We start from the raw sequence: 21,121 nt of genomic DNA on the forward strand, positions 1-21,121 counted from the left end.
GCCAATATTTACCATTAAAAACACAAATAAAAAACCATACTCATGCCATCATAATTTGTATTTGATGATACAAAGACAAAATTAGTATTGTGGAATTTTTAAAAAGACTCATACGTTTAGAATAGAAAAATTTCCTTTTAAGGATATGAAATTTTGTGATAAATTTATTTTGCTGAAATTATTTTATTTATTTTACTGCATACCAATACTTCAAAGCTCTGTGAAACTCATTGGGTCTGTGACTAGGCATTTATAAAACGATTCTAAGGGATCTATAACTTCTGGTGAAAATTAGTGCACTGATGGAACTCTACATATGTGGCTTTCACACTTGATTATGAACAAATTTTAAAAGTATTTTTGTATGTGCTATATAAAACTCTTCATTGAGGCTGGCATTATGGTGCAGCAGATGAAATACTCCATCTGAGATGCTGGTATGACATATGGGCTGCTCCATTTCTAACCCAGTTCCCTGCTGGTGTACCTGGGAAGGTAGTGGAAGATGATCCAAGTACTTGGGCTCTTTGGACCCATGTCCAAACCAGAAGAGAACCAGAAGAAGTTCCAGGCTCCTGACTTCTGCCTGGTTTAGCTCTAGCCATTATGGTCATTTGGAAGCTTTGTCTCTCTCTCTCTCTCTCTGCCTCTGCCTCTCTGTGAGTCTTCCTCTGAAATAAATGAATTTTTTAAAAATTTTTCTTCTGTTATTATCTGAGATTTGTGTATGATACTTGTGACCAATAGTGGTTAGTTTGTGTTCTAAAACATTTGAAGTGTAGTTTAAGCTAGCATTAATATTTATGGTTCTGTCCAGAAATGTAAATAAATGAATCCTGACTAAAATGAAATAATGTGACCTTCTTAAGGGTAGTCTATTGAATTAGATGTGATCTGTTCCCAGAAGGTTAGCTAGCTACAGAACCTCATACAATATCCTAAAGACCCTAGCACACATAGGTGGTCTGGCAGCTTTCTCAACAGCCTCAGATGAATAATACCATAATTTGATTTCTTAATGTTCTTGATGTCCTTTGTTTGCTACAGTCTTCTTGTTAAAAGATTGATGTACAAATGAGATATACTGCAAGTTATGTTCAAAATATTACTACTTTTTCAAGACTGTAAATGAAGGACAGAGAAATAATTGAGAAACAATACTTGTACTGAACCATTAAAGACATATCATCAAAAAGATTTCAAGTGGATGGTAAACTCTCGTAAAAAGATAGGTGAATATTACCTAATGTAATACAGAATATCAGCGGTAGCTGGGAGCTGCGTGTCTGTAGCTGAACTCACACAAAAGTAAAATGCATAATGAGGGACATCCCAGAAGACATTGAATTTTAGAATTATGGTAACTATATATGCATGACAGCTTTTGAAGTGTCCTTTCTTACTGTGAGAACATAGCATACCATTGTAAGAATATATGTAATAAATGTAAAGAATTAGACTAGTGAGATTTAGTTATTGGGACAATATTTGAATGGTGCCTAATGAAAATAACTTGAAATTCAGTTATTCAATACGCTGCTGCTCTCCCTTCTCTTTTCCAGCCATATGTCATTGTGTAAATAGTTAATAGTACACAACTATTACTGAAAGCTCTGTTTACTTATGTTAATCACTTTTAAAATACAAAACCTACATGACTAATGTAGGGCAAATCTGCTTATTGCCTGCTAATCATATTCAGTTGCACATAAATGATTGTAATTTGATGTCACTAAACAGATTGCAATACTTTTCACTTCGCTTCCAACTTCAGCCTGTACCAGTGGTTTATTTGCATTTCAACCAATCCAGTTGAAATTTTTGTTATTGTACAAAACTACTTAGGGATTATTGAATATAGTTTAAAATTTAATCAACCCCTAATTGGAAAGGAAACATGTAATGTTATATTTAGTTTATTTCTATGATAAAATGAACTTTTCTTAATCTGTTAAAAATATAATAAACCCTACTATCGCCTAAAATCAACAAGCATTATCATGAGATGTTTTGCCAGATTAGAGAGCTAAGGATCTTATGGGGAAGTCATGTTGACTCATTGCTAAAGTGTCATTTTGAAAAGCAATATGGAATTAAATTTCAATTTTTAATGAAGAAAAGAACTACTAATACAAAATTATTTCCACAAAGCCAATTTCATTTTCTTTTCTACTGCTTAGAGGAAAGCACATTAGTTTAGTAGAGATCTCAAGAACTGAATGCTATAACAATGATATGAGGTACAATGAAAGAACATGGTAGAATCTGTTGTTTTGATGGTGCCTACATGCCAACAGCTATGTTGACTTTTGATTCTTCACTGCCTCAAGTCTATTGTCAATCCTGCTTGTTTTTCTGGCCTTGGTACCTTACTCTAATTTCCTCTTTAGAACTTCTCAAGCCATTATCTTAAAATCAATATTTCTAATGCTGAATTCTTCATCTTTCATCCAGAACACCTCAATCTCTCAATCTGATTTCTGAAGAATCTGTTCCAGGCATTCAATTAACAACAAATATTGCACCATAGAATTTAAGAACTTCAATAATATTGATATCATCCAGCCTTATTAATAGTTTTATGAATTAATAGTACTGTGGGTTCTTGCCATCTATTCAGATAAGAACTCTAAATATCAGCTCAAAAAGACCAGGTGACATGGTAAGTTTTAAGCATTTTTTTCAGTGAGATAAATGCACAGGAAAGTGAGAGCTTTAATTTGGAAAGAGGGGAGTCTAGAAGCTGAGTTGGCTCCATACTAGGCAGAGAGCACACTAGGAGCAAGCATGCAGGCAGGAAAGCGGAGGCAGGGCAGAGGACAAAAGACCACACCAGAAAGCATGGGCAACAAGGGAGGAGGAGCCCACTGTGCTCCAGCCCTTTTGTTCACTTCCAAAGGGGAGTGGTTATATAGTCTCATTGGCATGTGGGCATACAGGTAGAGTCAGGTAGGGGCATGAGGTCACACAGGGGCAGGACTAATCATAAAGAGACCTTCACTGAGATACATTGGAATCAAATTCTTAAAAGTCAAGGACAAGATAAAAATTTGAAAGCTGCAGGAGAGAAGCTACTTGTCAGGTATCGGGTAGCTTCTGTAAGAGCATAAGCAGATTTTTCAACATAAGCTTTGCAATCCAGGAAAGATTTGGATAACATGCAAATAAATATGGCTACTGTCTGAATTGCAGTCCCCCAGATATGTTGAGTCCTTAGCCCTCAGTGTGACTGTACTTAGAGGTAGGAACTTAGGAAAATAATTCAGTTTAAATGAGGTCATAGCTATAGCACCTTTATATGATAGAACTGTTATCCTCGTAAAATTATGTCTCTCTCCATAAGTACCTGGAAAAGGCAGTGTGAGCATGCAATAAGAGGAAGCATGCAAGCCAGGAAGCGAGGACTTCTTAGGAAACAGCCCGAAAAACATTCTGATGTTGGATTTCTAATCTCAAAAACTATGAAGAGGGGCCGGTGCTGTGGCGCAGTGGGTTAAAACCCTGGCCTGAAGCACCGGCATTCCATATGTGTGCCGGTTTGAGACCCGACTGCTCCAGTTCTGATCCAGCTCTCTGCTATGGCCTGGGAAAGCAGTAGGAGATGGTCCAAGTCCTTGGGCCCCTGCACGCATGGGAGAGACCCAGAAGGAGCTCTTGGCTGCTGGCTTTGGATCTGCGCAGCTCCGGCCATTTCAGCCATCTGGGGAGTGAACCAGCAGCGGAAGACCTCTCTCTCTGCCCCTACCTCTCTCTGTAACTCTTTCAAATAAATAAAATAAATCTTAAAAAAAAAAAAAAAAAACCTGTGAAGAAATAAACGTTGTCTAAGCTACTCAGTTTTAGGGTTCTGTTACAGTGACCTTAGCTCTTCTTACTATTGTCTTACGTAATTTATCTCAAAATTCCAACAAGAAATACCTTGTGATAATTCGAATTTCTCTCTTATCCTCATCTTTAAACTGAATTGGTCTCCAACTCTTATAATTTCTTACTTTCTAGTATCTACCACTTACTGATTTACTCACTATTCTCACTAGCAATTTTTATGTGTGGTTGGAATGTTATCAACCTTTTAAATAAAAATACATAGTCTTATTCTGTCCCCACTTCTGACCCATATTGAAAAGATATAATGGGTAGTTGAGCAATTTAAAAAGTAAATGTTTTGGCAATTAGGATGATTATTTTTGATATTTAAGGGAATTGACTAAAGCAAAAATCAGTTCACAAGGTCTTGGATATGAAATCAGTTTTTAAGCAGATGATAATTTAAGTGGATGCTTCTTTAAAAGAATGAAATTTAGCAGTAAATTGTTTTCATTTAGCTATTTCTAATAAAGTAGAAGACTTGAGAAGTGAGATAACATAGATATAATATCCCATATCATTTTGGCTTCTTTTTTGGTGAATATGCCTCCAAAGCATTTAATACTATATATTCTGAGCAATGCAAAACTCTTCCAATTACTAAGCTCTTGTTTCTCACTGGAAAACCTACCCCTCTATACTCTGTACTTCATCTTGCTTGGCTGGGTCAGGGACTGGCAAGCTTTACTTTTGTTTTACCTGTTAGATCCTTGTTAAGTTGCAATAATGGCCGGCGCCACGGCTCACTAGGCTAATCCTCCGCCTAGCGGCGCCGGCACACCGGGTTCTAGTCCCGGTCGGGGCGCCGGATTCTGTCCCGGTTGCCCCTCTTCCAGGCCAGCCCTCTGCTGTGGCCAGGGAGTGCAGTGGAGGATGGCCCAGGTGCTTGGGCCCTGCACCCCATGGGAGACCAGGAAAAGCACCTGGCTCCTGGCTCCTGCCATCGATCAGCGCGGTGCGCCGGCCGCAGTGCGCCGGCCGCGGCGGCCATTGGAGGGTGAACCAACGGCAAAGGAAGACCTTTCTCTCTGTCTCTCTCTCTCACTGTCCACTCTGCCTGTCAAAAAAATAAAAAAAAAATAAAAATAAAAATAAAAAAAAAAAAGAAAAAAAAAGTTGCAATAATGGCACTAGAAGGAAAATGAAAGCCTTCAGGAAAAGAATGGACAACAGCTTTCCTGCTTACTTCCGGTCTATTTGCTGGGGTTCTTGTGGGCATCCCTGTGACGGCTTCTTCACTCCGGCAGTAGCAGTGCTTCCTGTAGCAGAAGCTGAAAGCAGTTGGCAGTTTTTCCCATTTTCTCTGAGCCAGTCCTACAGTATGTACTTACAGGTGCCGGCATTAATGGACTACCCTTGCCTCCTAGAGGGCTCCCATAGGCCCACGGGACCTTTCATTTGTTCTTAAATGATCATAATTCCAAGTTCCATCCTTTGTGCCCCTGAGCAGTAGGGGTGGGAGCTGTTTCCTCTGCTTGCTCACTCTGATATTCCAGAGCTCTCTTTTACCTTGTTAGTACCTATTTAATAACCTTTTACCTAGCTAATTGTTTATATAAGTTTTCATTGTTCAAATAATTGGCATATGTGTCAGATTTCAACCAATGACACAGAACCAATATGTTCTATTTATCTGTCCTTCTACAGCTATATTTATATGTGCATATGTCTATATATATACATATATGAGTCTTTGAAAAGCTCATGATATAGGAATATTACAAAAAAGCTAAACATGTATTTCAAAATGTTTAATGCCAAAATAAACTCTTTTAACTCTAACATCCATGAACTTTTTAAGGTACTCTTGTGTATGCATATATATGTGTATCTATAAAAATATGTGACATATAAACATATATAGTAATTTTGCAGTATTTTCAAGGAGTTCATTCTAGTCCCTCCCCCAATGAAGCTCAAGACCTTTATTTAAAATACACTAATATTTGTATATAATCTATGTATATCCTCTAATATATGACAGTATTTAAAAAGATTCATGGAAAAATGGAATTAAAATATAAGTTTATTTTGATCCATAATTTTGAAGTTCATGGATAGTTTTTTCATAATATATATCCTCATGGACTTTTTGAACACACTTCATTTGCAAGGATTTCAAACTTTTTTGCACCAAAATGAAGTAAACATTTAGTTTCATTTTCCATGAATATTTTCAAATCATTGCTGGTGATACAAGGTAAATACCATATGGATACTTATGCTGTATTTTTTTAGGGAATAATGACCAAGAAAAACTCAGAATCCCACATTGGAATGCCTGGTTCAGGTCCTGGCTATTCTGTGTCTGTGATCCAGCTTCCTGCTTGTGTGCCTGGGAGGCAGCATATGATAGTTCAAGTACTCAGGCTCCTGCCATCCATTTGGAAAGCCAAGAAAGTTGCTGGCTCCTGGCTCCAGCCTGGCCCAATCTTCGTTGTTGTGGGCATTTGAGGAGGGAACCATGGATGGAAGATCTCTATTTCACTCTTTATTAAAAAAAAGAAAAGGAAGTTCATATGTGGTCAGTATAACTGTAATGTTTTGGAAATATTTTGATTTGCAGATGCTGGAATCTGTGGGTGCTGAAGCTGCAGGTGTGGAGGGCTGGCTCCACATGAGTTGACTTGCACAATTGTGGAGTCATGCCTAGGTAAATCTGAAGTTCATAATACTAGCCATCAGAGGGGACAAGCTGAGAATCCTGGGCCTGGGCTAAAGCTGCTGTCCATAGAGAGGATTTCTTCATCAGGAATGCCTGAACTCTGTTCTTAAAGTCTTTTACATCATTGAATTGGGTCCACCCAGTTTATCTAGAAAAATCTCTCATGATTTTGTAAAATTGAAATATGAGTTCTATTTGGGAACAAAAAAGGAAATGCATGCATAGATTTTTCATAATATCCACTTTTCATAAACTATTTGTCTGTTTATTTTAAAAATTCAAATGATGCAGAAATGTATAAAGAAGAATTTAATAAGCACACAAAATTAGCAATATTAAATGTTTTTCTCTATTTATCTCCTTGAGTATGTATGTATGTATACATTTTGAAAGCAGAGGTAGAAATATTAATATTAGGTAATGTGGGATTCATTACAAAGATCATAAATGAGAAATATGATTACAGACTTCAGTCACACTAAAAAATACTGTCACAGAAACACCTAGATGAATGATTGGCTGAATTTACTGGAGACTGTAGCATGACCAAGTTGACGTAGACAGAAATATTCACAAGTGTTTCATTGCCTACTATGACTCATATATAACCTTACCGTAAATGATTACTGGATTTTTCTGTCTGAGGGGATGACAAGAAAGAAAAACTGCTGGAAGAATTTCTTTCTAATTAGCCTACAAATTTACAAAACTAGATTACTTATGGACTTTAACTGAAAGTGTTGATGCTTTGCCTTTGAATACTTTAAAAAGAGTTTCTTCTGTTTCAAAAATCTGCCCCTATTCTTGCCTTTGGCTTCTTGTATTTGATTGTTGTCCATAAATTATATAGAATACTACTTAAAGTTTTATTGAATAACAAAAATATGTCTCTTAGAACAGTGCATTAAATGAACTCTTCTTGATAGATAGAATGTTCACTAGCTTGAAATTAATTTACCTTTATCTTTCTGAATATTAGTATCAGATGCCTACATATAAGAACTGCTGTAAAACTGGGGATTTATTCTCTGATATTTACATAATGTTTTTATCTCAGGCAAAACACTTGATGAGTTCTCCAGCCTTAAGTTTCTTTCTCACTGTATCTTCTTTGCTATTGTGAAGTTCAAATGGGATAATGTCCAGAAACATAATTTGTGCACGTGGTAAGGCATTTTATTTGCTTCATGGACACTACTAGGATTTCAAAAACAGGACCACAAAACAGTTCTGTTTGCTTTAATGTTTTAACTCATTTTTTATGTCTGTTTTGTGAATCTTTACTGCATCCCTGGATTTTTATGTTGAACTTACTATTTCAATAAATAATCATTTAAAAATTACTACTTTTGGAAGGCAGTTATAAGGAGATTTATGACTTTGATTTTCTAGATTCATTTTTCAGAATCATAGATATGTGGAGAGATTGTTAGGTTCTGTTAAGCACCTAATTTTCCTAAGAAATTTTCATATATCTGATGAGTCAAATTGGACCCAAGAGACAAAGGGAGAGTCAATCTTCCCTTTTCCTATTGATTACCAATGCTCTGAAAAATAAATGCACTTGGATCCTGGTTGTATCTCTCTGGTCCTCATGCTAACATGACTATTGTCTCTAGGTTGTAGCACTGAGCATGATTTCCTGACCATTGGGAGCACAGTATCAGCGAATGTGGAATGAGTTGATTTAACGCTTCTGAGCAAATGCTCCATTTTCTTCCAGGGTTTGTTACAGAAACACCCAACTCAGTATGTCCAAAACAGTGCACTGAAAACAAATTTTTACCCTGACATATAAATATCTATTTATGCATGCTCAGAAATTGATACTAGAATAACAAGCTAGGGATGAGATAGTTTTGATAAAATGCCTGTGAATAAGTTTTCTAGGGATGCTGTAATAAAATAGCACAGGCTTAGTAGCTCTTACAACACAGATTTATTCTTGTGACCACAAGTCTGGAATTGAAAGCCCAAGATCTAGGTGTCAAGAGGTACAGTTCCTTCTGAAAACTCTTTTATTTTCTCCTGCAAATGGCCAACTTCTGGCTGTATCCTCACGTAATCTTTCCTCTGTACATGCTTATCATTGGTATCTCTGAGTGCTCAAATTTCTTGTACTTATTGGGACATTGGGCAGATTAGATTAGGACCAATCTTAATAAAAAGGATTATTTATTGGAAATTCAGAGTTACAGGGAGAGAAAGAGAGAGAGAGAGTCTTCTATAAGCTTGGTTCACTCCTCAGATGGCTGCAATGGCCAGGGCTGGGCCACATTGAAGCCAGGAGCTTCCACAGAGTGTCCCACATGAGTGACAGGGTCCATAGGACTTGGGCCATCTTCTGCTGCTATCCCAGGCACATTAGCAAGGAGCTGGATTAGAAGTCACCACACTAAAGACCCTGTCTCCAAATATAATCACATTCCTATTTGCTGAGTGTTAGGATACATATCATCATGAGATTTGCAAGTTATGCAATTAAGCCCATAACAGCATGCATATATATCAGTACTAGATAGCATTATAATACATTTTGTGATTTAATTTTTAAAATAATTTATTGATACAGGCTTTATTATTTTACCCATTGTATATTGAGAAAATTCATGCCGCATGATGTTAAGGTGACTGAAGTCTATGGTAAGTTGGTGGAATCAAGCCTTTTTCAGTGGCAAAATGGACCCTGGAAGCAAGAGAAATGTGAGAAAAATCACAGGTTTTGAAAAGTTTCTGTTCATGCATAATGAAAGAAAGGAAACAATTTCACTTAAATTTCCCATCACTGTAGTGAGAATTTTCCTTTAGTCTTGACTCGTCTACTCCAAAGATCCCAATCCGGAAAAACTGAGCATGCTAGAGTGCATTCTAATTAGAGCTCCTTCTAATTCAGACCTACTTTGACAGTAGGAATGGCCAGTGCTTTGCTTTTTGTGGGATTTCTTCAGATCATTGCCCTCTGGTTATTGGAGCTACATCTCCTCTCCAGGACTTTCAGAGGTAGCAAAATACCTGGAAATGTATGATCTCGCTACCCAAGGCTGCTCATCAGTTAGTGACTGAGCAAAATATAAACAAGAGGCCCAACAAACACCCTGCCTGGGGACAAGACAAACTGCACTGTAAATCAATTTACGTTCCAGAACTCCTTCCAGAACAGGAGTGAAGCTGGAACTTTACTTCATTCTTTCTGTGTACCTTCCTTACTTCCCCCATCCCTGCTGGTTACAGTTGGTAGCATGTCAATAAAGTATTTGCACATAAATTGTTTAACTCAGGATCTGATGCTAGGGAGTATAACCTGAAGTGCATTCTGGGACTAAATTCTACTTTGTTTGAGTTCTGTAGAGGTAACCAAAGATTAGATTAACCACAGGTACTGTGATAGAAAGAGAATAGAATAGGAAACCTGTTTAATTCCTATCTCTGCAATGTGTCATTTTAGGGATGGGATTATTCTCTATTCATTCCAGTGCAAAAAGTAGAAAATAAGCCTGATTAGACCTTAAAAATAATAATTTGCTCATTTATATGATCAAGAGTATCCATGAATTCAGGAATGACTGAAGTCAATAGGAATTTTTCTCATTCCTTTTACATTATTGTGGTAGGGTTGCGCTTAGTTCACACTTTATCAGTTCAGTAACCTCCACAGAATGAGGACACCTGGTCTCACAAAGCACCGTTATCAGTCCTGGGACTTACTATAACTGATCCAATTCATGACATGCACCTGCTCTTAAATCAACGACTGTTTCTGGTTGAGCAAGCCTGGGACAGATTTCCTTCCCTGGAGCCACAGCAGAGTTAACCTCAACTTAATTCTATTGACTGAAAATACAGAAGACATGATAGGTTCCTTAAAGGAAAACTGAGGTTAAAATAAGAAAGGCACATGGAAATTCAGAAGAACAATCAACTCATAGACTGAGCTTGAATGAGATAAGTAACATTCAGAAACCACTCTATCTTTACTGTTGACTAAAAATTTAATACATATTTCATAGTGTACTTGTGATGTTTAAGGAACACAATATTGAAAAATTTCTCAACACAGTAATTGGCACTGAACAGTTGTCCAAGAAGTGATAGCTCCTTTTGGTTCACTGTTGGTAGAGTTTGTGGGGAGCAACTCGGACTAGACTAAGTTACTGGAATTAAGACTTATTCTATGCATCTGCTCTCCCACAATATGGCGCTGGGAGAGAAGAAAACAGCTTCTACACAGCTGCCTCCAGTTCAGCCAATAAACTGTAGGACTTGCCCCTGATTGGAGGAGAGCAGCGTACTTGGCGTGTGGGCAGCCGAGTTAGGATTGGCGGAGGAGGACTATAAAGGAGGAGAGAGACGGCATGCACCAGGAACATCTATGGGGAACATCTAAGGGGAACACCTGTGCAGCCCCCGAGAGAGCCGGCCGGCGGTGTGCCGCTCCCCTGCGGAAGTGGGGAAAGTGGCCAGGGGAACCGCCCTTCCACGGAGGTGGAAGGGACAGTAGCCAACCCGGGAAGAACCAGCAGCAAACCCGGGGAGGGCCGAGCAGACAAAAGAACAGCGCAGGGTCTTGTGTCATTCCCCCACGAAGACGGGGAGCGACATAATGGTGCCGTGACTCGGATATGAAGCCTAGGCAGGGTTTAGTGTCGCTCCTCCACGAAGAGGGGGAGCGACATAATGGTGCCGTGACTCGGATAGGAAACTTAGGAGGGAAGAAATGGGAAGAAATGGGAAAATATCGGAGAGAGAGACTAGCAAACAGCCTAGGGAAAAGCCGGACGAAAAAGGTGCCGGAAGAAGCTATTGAAAGCCTAGGCATAGACTCGGATACGGACTACGGGGGGAAGCTGGGAGAAATCTCTAAGGTCGAAAGCGAAAGTGAAAGCTAGAACAAACAGACTTGGATACGGACTGTGGGGAGAAGCCAGGAGAAATGAGGGAGGAATATTGTTGGAAGAAAGCTTGGGGAAACATACCGGGTAGAGAAAAATGTTAGGGAAATTGAAGCCGCGGGGGGCAGGCCGAGGCGGAGACGAAAGCCACTTTGGGATTCTCAAGTTAGCCCGGGAATAAGGGGCGAAAAGTTAAAACCAGAAGCGGAAACGTAAGCCAGGTTGGGATCCGTCTGATTAGCCCGGGGAGCAAAGGACGGGAAGCCAAATCGTGGGGCGGAGACATGAGCTGGGTTGAATTCACCAGATTAGCCCGGGGAACTTAGATTGAATGCTAGTGGCGGAGACGTAAGCTACGCTGTGTGACTCGCGGAGGCTGCCGCGCGCAGAGAGAGCGTGCGGGGCACAAGTAGATAGGGAACACTGGGCTGGTGCGAGGCCGTGGTGCAGGCGCGAAGCCGGGAAGCTGCGCAGATGAGAGAGGCGCGGGCTGAAGCGGCTCAGAGCCCAGAAGCCGCTGCGGGGCGGGTGCCGAGAAGCAGCCTCGGGGCGGGCGCCGGGAAGCCGCAGGGATAGGAGAAACAGAAGTTTTAGAAGTAAAATGAGAGAAATAGGAATGCTGGTAGATAGAAGTAAAATAGGAGAGATAGGAATGCCCAGAGATAGAGAAATAGAGAAGTAAGGCCTCCCCACAGCACGGCAATGAGAGAGCTTGGATTCGGTCTGCCTGATTAGTGAGGCGATGAGCACCTGTGGGCGGCTAGCAGCTTATGTGCCGCAGGTCACCGAAGACAGGCACGTTATTAACATCAATAGTCTCCCCACAATACCGCAATGAGAAGGCTTGGATTCGGTCTGCCTGATTAGTAAGGCGGTAAGCACCAGCAGGCAGCTCGACCAGAGTATGAGCTGCAGGTCACCGAAGATAGGCACGAATCAACATCAATAGGCCTCCCCACAATATGGCAATGAGAAGGCTTGGATTCGGTCTGCCTGATTAGTAAGGCGGTAAGCACCAGCAGGCGGCTCGACCAGAGTATGAGCCACAGGTCACCGAAGATAGGCACGAATCAACACCAATAAGCCTCCCCACAATATGGCAATGAGAAGGCTTGGATTCGGTTTGCCTGATAGGGCTTGTAAGCACCTGCAGGCAGGGCAGAGCAGAGCATGTGCTACAGGGCACCGAACACAGGCACGCATCAGCGCCTAAAAACCTCCTCACAACATGGCGAAGAGAGGACCCGGATTCGGTTTGCCTGATTGATAGGACTTGTAAGAACCTGTGGGCAACTCTAGCAAGTAGAGCAGAGTGTGTGCCGCGGGACACCGAAGACAGGCGTGTATCAACGCCAAAAAATAAAAAGAAAGGGGGATCTGTGGGGAGCAACTCGGACTAGACTAAGTTACTGGAATTAAGACTTATTCTATGCATCTGCTCTCCCACAATATGGCGCTGGGAGAGAAGAAAACAGCTTCTACACAGCTGCCTCCAGTTCAGCCAATAAACTGTAGGACTTGCTCCTGATTGGAGGAGAGCAGCGTACTCGGCGTGTGGGCAGCCGAGTTAGGATTGGCGGAGGAGGACTATAAAGGAGGAGAGAGACGGCATGCACCAGGAACATCTAAGGGGAACATCTAAGGGGAACACCTGTGCAGCCCCCGAGAGAGCCGGCCGGCGGTGTGCCGCTCCCCTGCGGAAGTGGGGAAAGTGGCCAGGGGAACCGCCCTTCCACGGAGGTGGAAGGGACAGTAGCCAACCCGGGAAGAACCAGCAGCAAACCCGGGGAGGGCCGAGCAGACAAAAGAACAGCGCAGGGTCTTGTGTCGTTCCTCCACGAAGACGGGGAGTGACATAATGGTGCTGTGACTCGGATATGAAGCCTAGGCAGGGTTTAGTGTCGCTCCTCCACGAAGAGTGGGAGCGACAGAGTTGTGTTTGCTCATTTCAAGATCCTTTTTGTCTAAAACAGTTCACAATTCTCCTTTAGTCAGAGGTAAGAGAATAAACTAATACAGAGTCAACATCCTAAGAATATGCACTTAGAATGGCAAAGGCTTCCAGGGGTAAGGTAGAAAGTGTCTGACATTACAACAGAAGGCAATTCTGATGTGAAACTATTAAGAATACAGTTGTGTTTATTATTTCATAATAAATTAAGTCATCTTATTCATAGGAGGAATGGCAGGAAAGGCAACATAGTTATAGGGCTATAGATTATTTTATTTTTTATTTTCTACTTTACACAATGCCTATTAAATTGTTGGAGAAATAGTATGAGAACACAAACCATATAGAAATGTTTGTTCAGATTTTTATGTGTATGGGTATGCGATGAAAAGTAACATTGCCCATGACCCTTTTCTTTTCTTTTCTTTTCTTTTCTTTTCTTTTCTTTTCTTTTCTTTTCTTTTCTTTTCTTTTCTTTTCTTTTCTTTTCTTTTTTTTTTTTTTACAGGCAGAGTTAGACAGTGAGAGACAGAGACAGAGAGAAAGGTCTTCCTTTTCCGTTGGTTCACCCCCGAAGTGGCCACTATGACTGATGCGCTGTGGCCGGCACGCTGCGCTGATTCGAAGCCAGGAGCCAGGTGCTTCCTCCTGCTATCCCATGTGGGTGCAGGACCCAAGGACCTGAGCCATCCTCCACTGCCTCCCTGGGCCACAGCAGAGAACTGAACTGGAAGCGGAGCAACCGGGACAGAATCCGGCGCCCCATCCGGGACTAGAGCCTGGGGTGTCGGCACCTCAGGCAGAGGATTAGCCTAGTGAGCTGCAGTGCCAGTGCCCATGGCCCTTAATGGAACAAAAAATAAATTTTTCTTTGCTTTGCTTTATAGTGAGGGTATTTTTATCATTCCATATAGCCATGTGCTAGGCAATAATAAAACAACATTTTCCATACTGCATCATTTCTGGTTGAATTCCTAGGTATCATTTAATCATCTACCTGGTTGATTGCAAATATATCCAAATTAAAAAGTGTAAATTACATTTACAGTTAAGTTTTTGGCCTTCTTTCTCGAAAATAATCTTAACAATGATGATACTTAATAGTCAGTGGAAGGATACAGAAGAAATTAGAAAGTGAGAATACTAGCTTCACATTTATTATTTTGGCTTCAAATTTCTGAAAAATTATTTCATTTTGAAAGTCATTTTATGTCTACAGTTCTCTGGAAAATACAAACTCTTCCCTTTAAATTCATCATTAATTTATGTTTGTGCCTTATTTTTAACCTAGAGAAAAATACATTTTTCTCTTCTGATAGTATTTCCCCTTTTATTACTAGATAGTGATATTTTATTCATTTTGAAAAGAAAAAAAATTATCAGATATCTAGATACACTGTGTACTCAGTGCTCTTTATGGGTCAGGGAAGAAGATTGAAAGAAAGTGATGAAATGCAATTTTCTCAATATTGATGGTAGTACTGCTAAAAGGTTTCTTTCTTTCTGCCTTGGTCAACTATGCATCATTGGTGACTACAAAAATGCTCCAAATTATTATTATTTTTATTAATAAAAAGAGAACAGGTTTCATACATTCTATAAGTACAGTTCCACAAAGACAACCACATTTCCCTCCCTCTCTGGTCCTTCTAGTTCCCCAGTCTTCCTTATCTTTCCTCTTTTTATCAGTTTTTTCAAGGAAATATTTTTTTAAATTTATTTTTTAAGATTTATTTTATTTATTTGAAAGACAGAGTTACAGAGAAAGGTAGAGACAGAGAGAGGTCTTCCATCCGCTGGTTCACTCCCCAGATGGCCGCAATGGCCGGAGCTGTGCTGATGTGAAGCCAGGAGCCAGGAGCTTCTTCCGGGTCTCCACGTGGGTAGAGGGGCCCAAGGACTTGGGCCATCTTCCACTGCTTTCCCAGACCATAGCAGAGAGCTGGATTGGAAGAGGAGCATCCGGGACTAGAATCGGTGCCCATATGAGATGCCGGTGCTTCAGGCCAGGGCTTTAACCCCCTACACCACAGCGCTGGCCCCAAGGAAATAATTTTAATCCACTCTATATTCTTAGGCTTAATTCACCACTAGTGATAATATACAATTAAAAGTTAGAAAGTCCACATTTCCACAGGAGTTTAAATAAGGGCTAAAAATTACAAGATGTCCATTTCATTCCTATACATTTTTGTGTTCTATATTAACTGCTGTACATCAGAGAAAACATATGATATTTGTCTTTTTGAGACTAACATTTCACTAAGCATAATGGTTTCCAGTTGTAGCCATTTTGTCGCAAAAGACAGGCTTTCATCCTTTTTTATGGCTGAGTAGTTTTCACCATGTATATATATACCACATTTTCTTTTTTTTTTTAACTTTTATTTAATGAATATAAGTTTCCAAAGTACAGCTTATGGATTACAATGGCTTCCCCCCCATAACGTCCCTCCCACCCGCAACCCTCCCCTTTCCCACTCCCTCTCCCCTTCCATTCACATCAAGATTCATTTTCGATTCTCTTTATATACAGAAGATCAGTTTAGCATTCATTATCACATTTTCTTTATCCAGTCATCAGTTGATGGACATCTGGATTGATTCCATTATCTTAGCTATTGTGAATTGAGCTGCAGTAAACATGGGGGTACAGATCACTCTTTCATACGCTGATTTCATTTCCCTTGGGTTAATTCCCAGGAGTGGGATGGCAGGGTCATATGGTAGATCTATTTTCAGATTCAGGAGGAAACTGCAAGGAAGTTTCACTTCCCCGCAGTTAGAATGGCTGTCATCCAAAAATCAAAAACAATAAATGCTGGTGAGTTGTGGGGGAAAGTACCCCAATGTGCTGTTGGTGGGAATGTAAACCAGTACAACCATTATGAAGACTGTATGGCAATGTCTCCAAAATCTGAAAATAGATCCACCATATAACCCAGTCCATGATTATTTACAAACCCAGAAGTAATTTTCTGTATCTCAAATGTGAGAAGATAAAACAGCATTCCTAACAACTCTTTGTGATGTGGAATCACATCCCGACATTAAAAAGCATGAAGTAGTTCTCTAAGCATATATTACACAAGTCCCAAGATAAGTAAATAAGTGAAATACAAAACAGAGAATGTATAGCTTCATAAAAAAATAAATAACTATTGATACATAGAAAAATTCCCAAAGCTTAACAAGTCCCTTTTAAAAAGGATTACCTTTAGGGAGAATTACAACTCTAAATGCAGTTTTAAATGTGTAGCTTTTTTTGTTGTTGTTAAACTATCTCTACATGAAAGCACAGAGATTAATATCTCCTGTCCACATTCAGCAGCTATTAGAATTTTCCACACTTGCATTTTATTGTGTTCCCTTTCTTTTCTTTTCTTTTTGAAGTGTTTTAATGCATGTTCTAAGACATATGCATTTATCAGAGCACTTTAATGAACATCTCTAAAAACTTATGACATTTACTTGTATAATTATAATACCATATCTCCTCTAACATAATTGAAATGGACTGACTGTCCCTTTTCATTAAATTCCTGTGTTTAAGCACAATCTCAGTGTGATAGCATTTAGTATTTAGTGGTTGGGCCTTCGGAGGGTTATTAGGTCATGAGGGCAGGAAGCCTTATAAATGGGATTAGTGCCTTCACAAAAAGAAACCAGAGGATCACCCAGATCTCTTTCTTCCAAGGAAGGACACAGTAAGATGTCAACTGTCTGTAAAACAGGAAGTGGGCCTTTACCTTACCATGAATTTCGCAGCACCTTCATCTTTGACTCACAAGCCTCCAGAACTATGAGAAATGAACATTTGTTGATGGAGCTATCCAGTCTGTGAACTCATAAAGACAATACTTAATAATGCTCTTTGACATCATGGAATGCAATATGTGGTGGAATGAGAAGGCCATGCCAAGATGGCCGCTGGCAACAGAAACTGCCTGGCAACAGGCTGTGATTGGATGGCTTTGGAAACTATTTAGCAACAGACTGTGATTGGTTAGGGCATAGACCGCCCCTTGAACAGATTGGCTGCCTTGGCTATTTAAGCTGTTGTACCAACTGAAATAAACGAGTCTGTAGGCTGCTTGCCTCTTGCCTGCTCACCCGACTCCCGGGGTCTGTGTGGTGACTCCACGCCTCTTGCCCTGACCACACTCCTTCTCTCAGAATGAATCCACAGCAACAGCAATATCCAGACCATTTTCAAATTTCTTTAATAGTCTAAAAACAATCCTTTAAAATATGCATGCATATTTAGACAAGGTCGTAGTCAAAGTGGAAGTTCTCTCCTCCCTTCAGAGAAAGGTACCTCATTCTTTGATGACTATGACCTTGTCTAAATATGATCAGAGCTGGTGAACTCAAAAGGCTTCCATAGCCTTGGCAACTCATGACAAGAGCCTAGGGTGATTACTGATGCCATAAACAAGAGTGTCAATTTGTTAAGTCAACAACAGGAGTCACTCTGCACTTACTCCTCATGTAGGATCTCTGTCCTTAATGTGCTGTACATTGTGATTTAATGCTATAACTAATACTCAAACAGTATTTTTCACTTTGTGTTTCTATGTGGGTGCAAACTGTTGAAATCTTTACTTAATATATGCTAAACTGATCTTCTGTGTATAAAGAGAATCGAAAATGAATCTTGATGTGAATGGAAGGGGGGAGGGAGTGGGAAAAGGGAGGATTGTGGGTGGGAGGGAAGTTATATGGGGGGGAAGCCATTGTAATCCATAAGCTGTACTTTGGAAATTTATATTCATTAAATAAAAGTTTAAAAAAATGGGGCCGGCGCCGTGGCTCAATAGGCTAATCCTCCACCTTGCGGCGCCGGCACACCGGGTTCTAGTCCCGGTCAGGGCGCCGGATTCTGTCCCAGTTGCCCCTCTTCCAGGCCAGCTCTCTGCTATGGCCAGGGAGTGCAGTGGAGGATGGCCCAGGTGCTTGGGCCCTGCACCCCATGGGAGACCAGGAAAAGCACCTGGATCCTGGCTCCTGCCATCAGATCAGCGCGGTGTGCCGGCTGCAGCGGCGGCCATTGGAGGGTGAACCAACGGCAAAAGGAAGACCTTTCTCTCTGTCTCTCTCTCTCACTGTCCACTCTGCCTGTCAAAAATAAAAAAAAAAAAGTTTAAAAAATGCATGCATATATATTAAAAATATAAAGTACATAAGTATTTTTAAATATATACACACATATAGTATATATAGATGTATACATATTTTAAATTTTAATGGCCATAGCATTAAATCATTCTTATCATAGGATATTTTAATATATAGCAGTATCTGCCACTGCTTTATTTTTCATACCATTAACTTGAAGAAAATTAGTTGATTTCCTGAGATTGCCTCATTGCCTGAAAATATCTATTTACTTCCTCATGATTTTGTTCACTTTGCTCCTCTTCCCTCTGCAAACTAGCTAAATCCTAATTAGATTCAAGTATTTTAGCTGTTTACCCAACTAAAGGATATTTAAAGCATATTATTTCAGGCAAATACTTTATTGATATAATAGAGGTCCAGCTCTGATCCTAGTTCTGCTATATTCATATTCAAATGTGTGCGTTTTCAAAGTGTTTCAAGATACTTTCTTTTCTTACAGACAATTGTTTAGTAATGAACATAAACATTTGGGAAAATTCAGTTCTACCACTTAATGAGCTAGGTTTTGACATGAGGGTTTTTGAAACTCTGAAATTTTCTTGATCAATAAATATCAACTTTAAGTTATTAAAGTATAGGTAATCAAACAGAAAATATCAGAAATAAAAAGACTTAATCCTTATTCATTTATTTATAGTACAGTTGCTCTTTTAATTTGCCACTCAAACTCCTTAGAGCTTGCTAAGAAATGGGGTTCTCTGGAAAGCACATTCAGTTTTTTAAAAAATCATTAAGAGTGTGTCAGGATGGCCGAGCAGTCTAAGGCGCCAGACTCAAAAAAAATCATTAATTCATTTACTTAGATGTTTGTTCCTTCTTTAAGAATCATTTAATGCACATTTGGTGCCAAGCACCATTCTCAGTGTCGAGGCAGAAAGAAGAAATGTCTCCATGTAATTGTTTTTTTGACAGGCAGAGTGGACAGTAAGAGAGAGAGACAGAGAGAAAGGTAATTTTTTTAACTGCAGTTAAAAGCATTCAGTATTTGCATTTGAGGAGTGAATCTGCTGATGGAAGATCTCTCTCTCTCTCTCTCTCTCTCTCTCTCTGTGTGTGTGCGTGTGTGACTCTGCCTATCACTTAAATAAATAAACCTTTATAAAAATTGTGGAAAACGGAGATTCCAAGATGGTATAATAAGGAGGGAGCTCACTGCTCTAGAGTAGAGGAAGATAGTTTTAAAAAAAAAAAGAGAGAAGGAGAGAAGTGAAAAATGAAGAGAGTATAATGTTAGGATACAGTTAGGGAGAAAACTGCAGTGGAAATCCCACGGAAGGAAGAGGGATTCTGTGGACCTGCATGGAGGGTGTGGACGTGCAGCAGGAACACAGTCACAACACAGGACCCCAGCAGCCAATAATCTGAGCACCAGCTTTGGACAGTGAGATGAGACCAGACTGCAGCAGCCCATGGCACTGGCAACATAGCTACAGAGACAGTCTGGCTTAAGTCCTACCTGGAGCCCTATGAGGGAAAGCACATCTTCTAACCAAGAGGGAAAAGGGGCATGTTTGTGTCTCTCAGTCCTGGCACCCATGAACTGCTGAGGGAGAGCAGGTGCCATTTTGGATATACACAGAAGCCACATCAGCTCATATTTATGTGCCTGGCAACCAGCCAGAGGAGATGCCTGAGTATGGCTGAGAGGATTGACAGAGGCTGGGCACCCACATGGGATTTTGAAGAGCCCCCAGGCTCTCGGGTTCAAACTGCCTGGGTGGAGCACCCACAGGCAGCTGGTTCTGGGATCATCTCTGCATCTCTGTGGATGGGATAGACTAGTAGGACAGGGCAGAGCGGACCCTTGGCAGACACCCAACTAAGCCACAGAGGCATAGGCCAAATATGAAAGCCATCAGAGAAAAAAAGAAACAAGAATAAGGAAGACAACAACCCCCCCCCCCCCCCCCGTGCAAAGGAAAACAACACTTCAATATTAGAATGTAAAGATGAAGAGTTGGAATGTTGGAAACTGAATTTAAAAGGTTAATCATAGTGTTATTCAGAAGCAAAGAGAAGCAAATCCAAGAATTAAAGAAATCCACCCATGACATGAATAAAATTTTTCCTAATGAATTTGAGATTTTTAAAACAGAAATCAGTTCCACTTATAATAACATAGATAACTTCATGTCTCTTCAAAGAATCTTTCCAACCTGAATTTCAATTTTATTTAATTTTCATTTTTAGGGGGAGAGAGAGAGAGAGAGAGAGAGAGAGGTCTTCCATCTATTGGTTTACTTCCCAAAGGGCTGCAACAGCCAGGTCTGGCCAAGCTGAATCCAAGAGCCACGAGCTTCCCTCAGGTCTCTGGCATAGGTGACAGGGGCCCAAATAGTTGGGCCAATATCTGTTGCCTTCCCTGCCACATTAGCAGGAAGACAGGTTGGAAGGGAAGCAGTAGCACTGGAACTGTTGCTCCTACATGGCACGCTGACATCACAAGTGGCAGCTTAGCTGGCTGAGCCACAACACCAGCCCTTACAGTTTATCTGTAACTGGCAGAGTGCACAAGTTGGATTAAGCGTATCATTGTGAAACTTTGCCAATTTTGAAGATTTAGAAAAA

The 21,121-nt window shown here is 40.3% G+C and overlaps 1 long non-coding RNA gene across 3 annotated transcripts in view; it reads right to left on the reverse strand.

Moving 5' to 3' along the window:
• The window catches only part of LOC127493123 (uncharacterized), a 55,118-nt gene extending 37,903 nt beyond the window's left edge, over positions 1-17,215 (reverse strand). For 2 of the 3 annotated variants that reach the window (XR_011388943.1, XR_011388941.1), the window contains exons 1-2: positions 17,127-17,215; positions 9,120-9,218 (exon numbers count right to left, since the gene is read on the reverse strand). This is a non-coding gene — a long non-coding RNA (uncharacterized lncRNA). The remainder of the gene's footprint in view (positions 1-9,119; positions 9,219-17,126) is intronic. The other variant, XR_011388942.1, reaches the window with a different exon arrangement.
• Between the last annotated feature and the right edge of the window lie 3,906 nt (positions 17,216-21,121).

Source organism: Oryctolagus cuniculus, chromosome 5 (genome assembly GCF_964237555.1).
Source record: "Oryctolagus cuniculus chromosome 5, mOryCun1.1, whole genome shotgun sequence".
NCBI lineage: Eukaryota > Metazoa > Chordata > Mammalia > Lagomorpha > Leporidae > Oryctolagus > Oryctolagus cuniculus.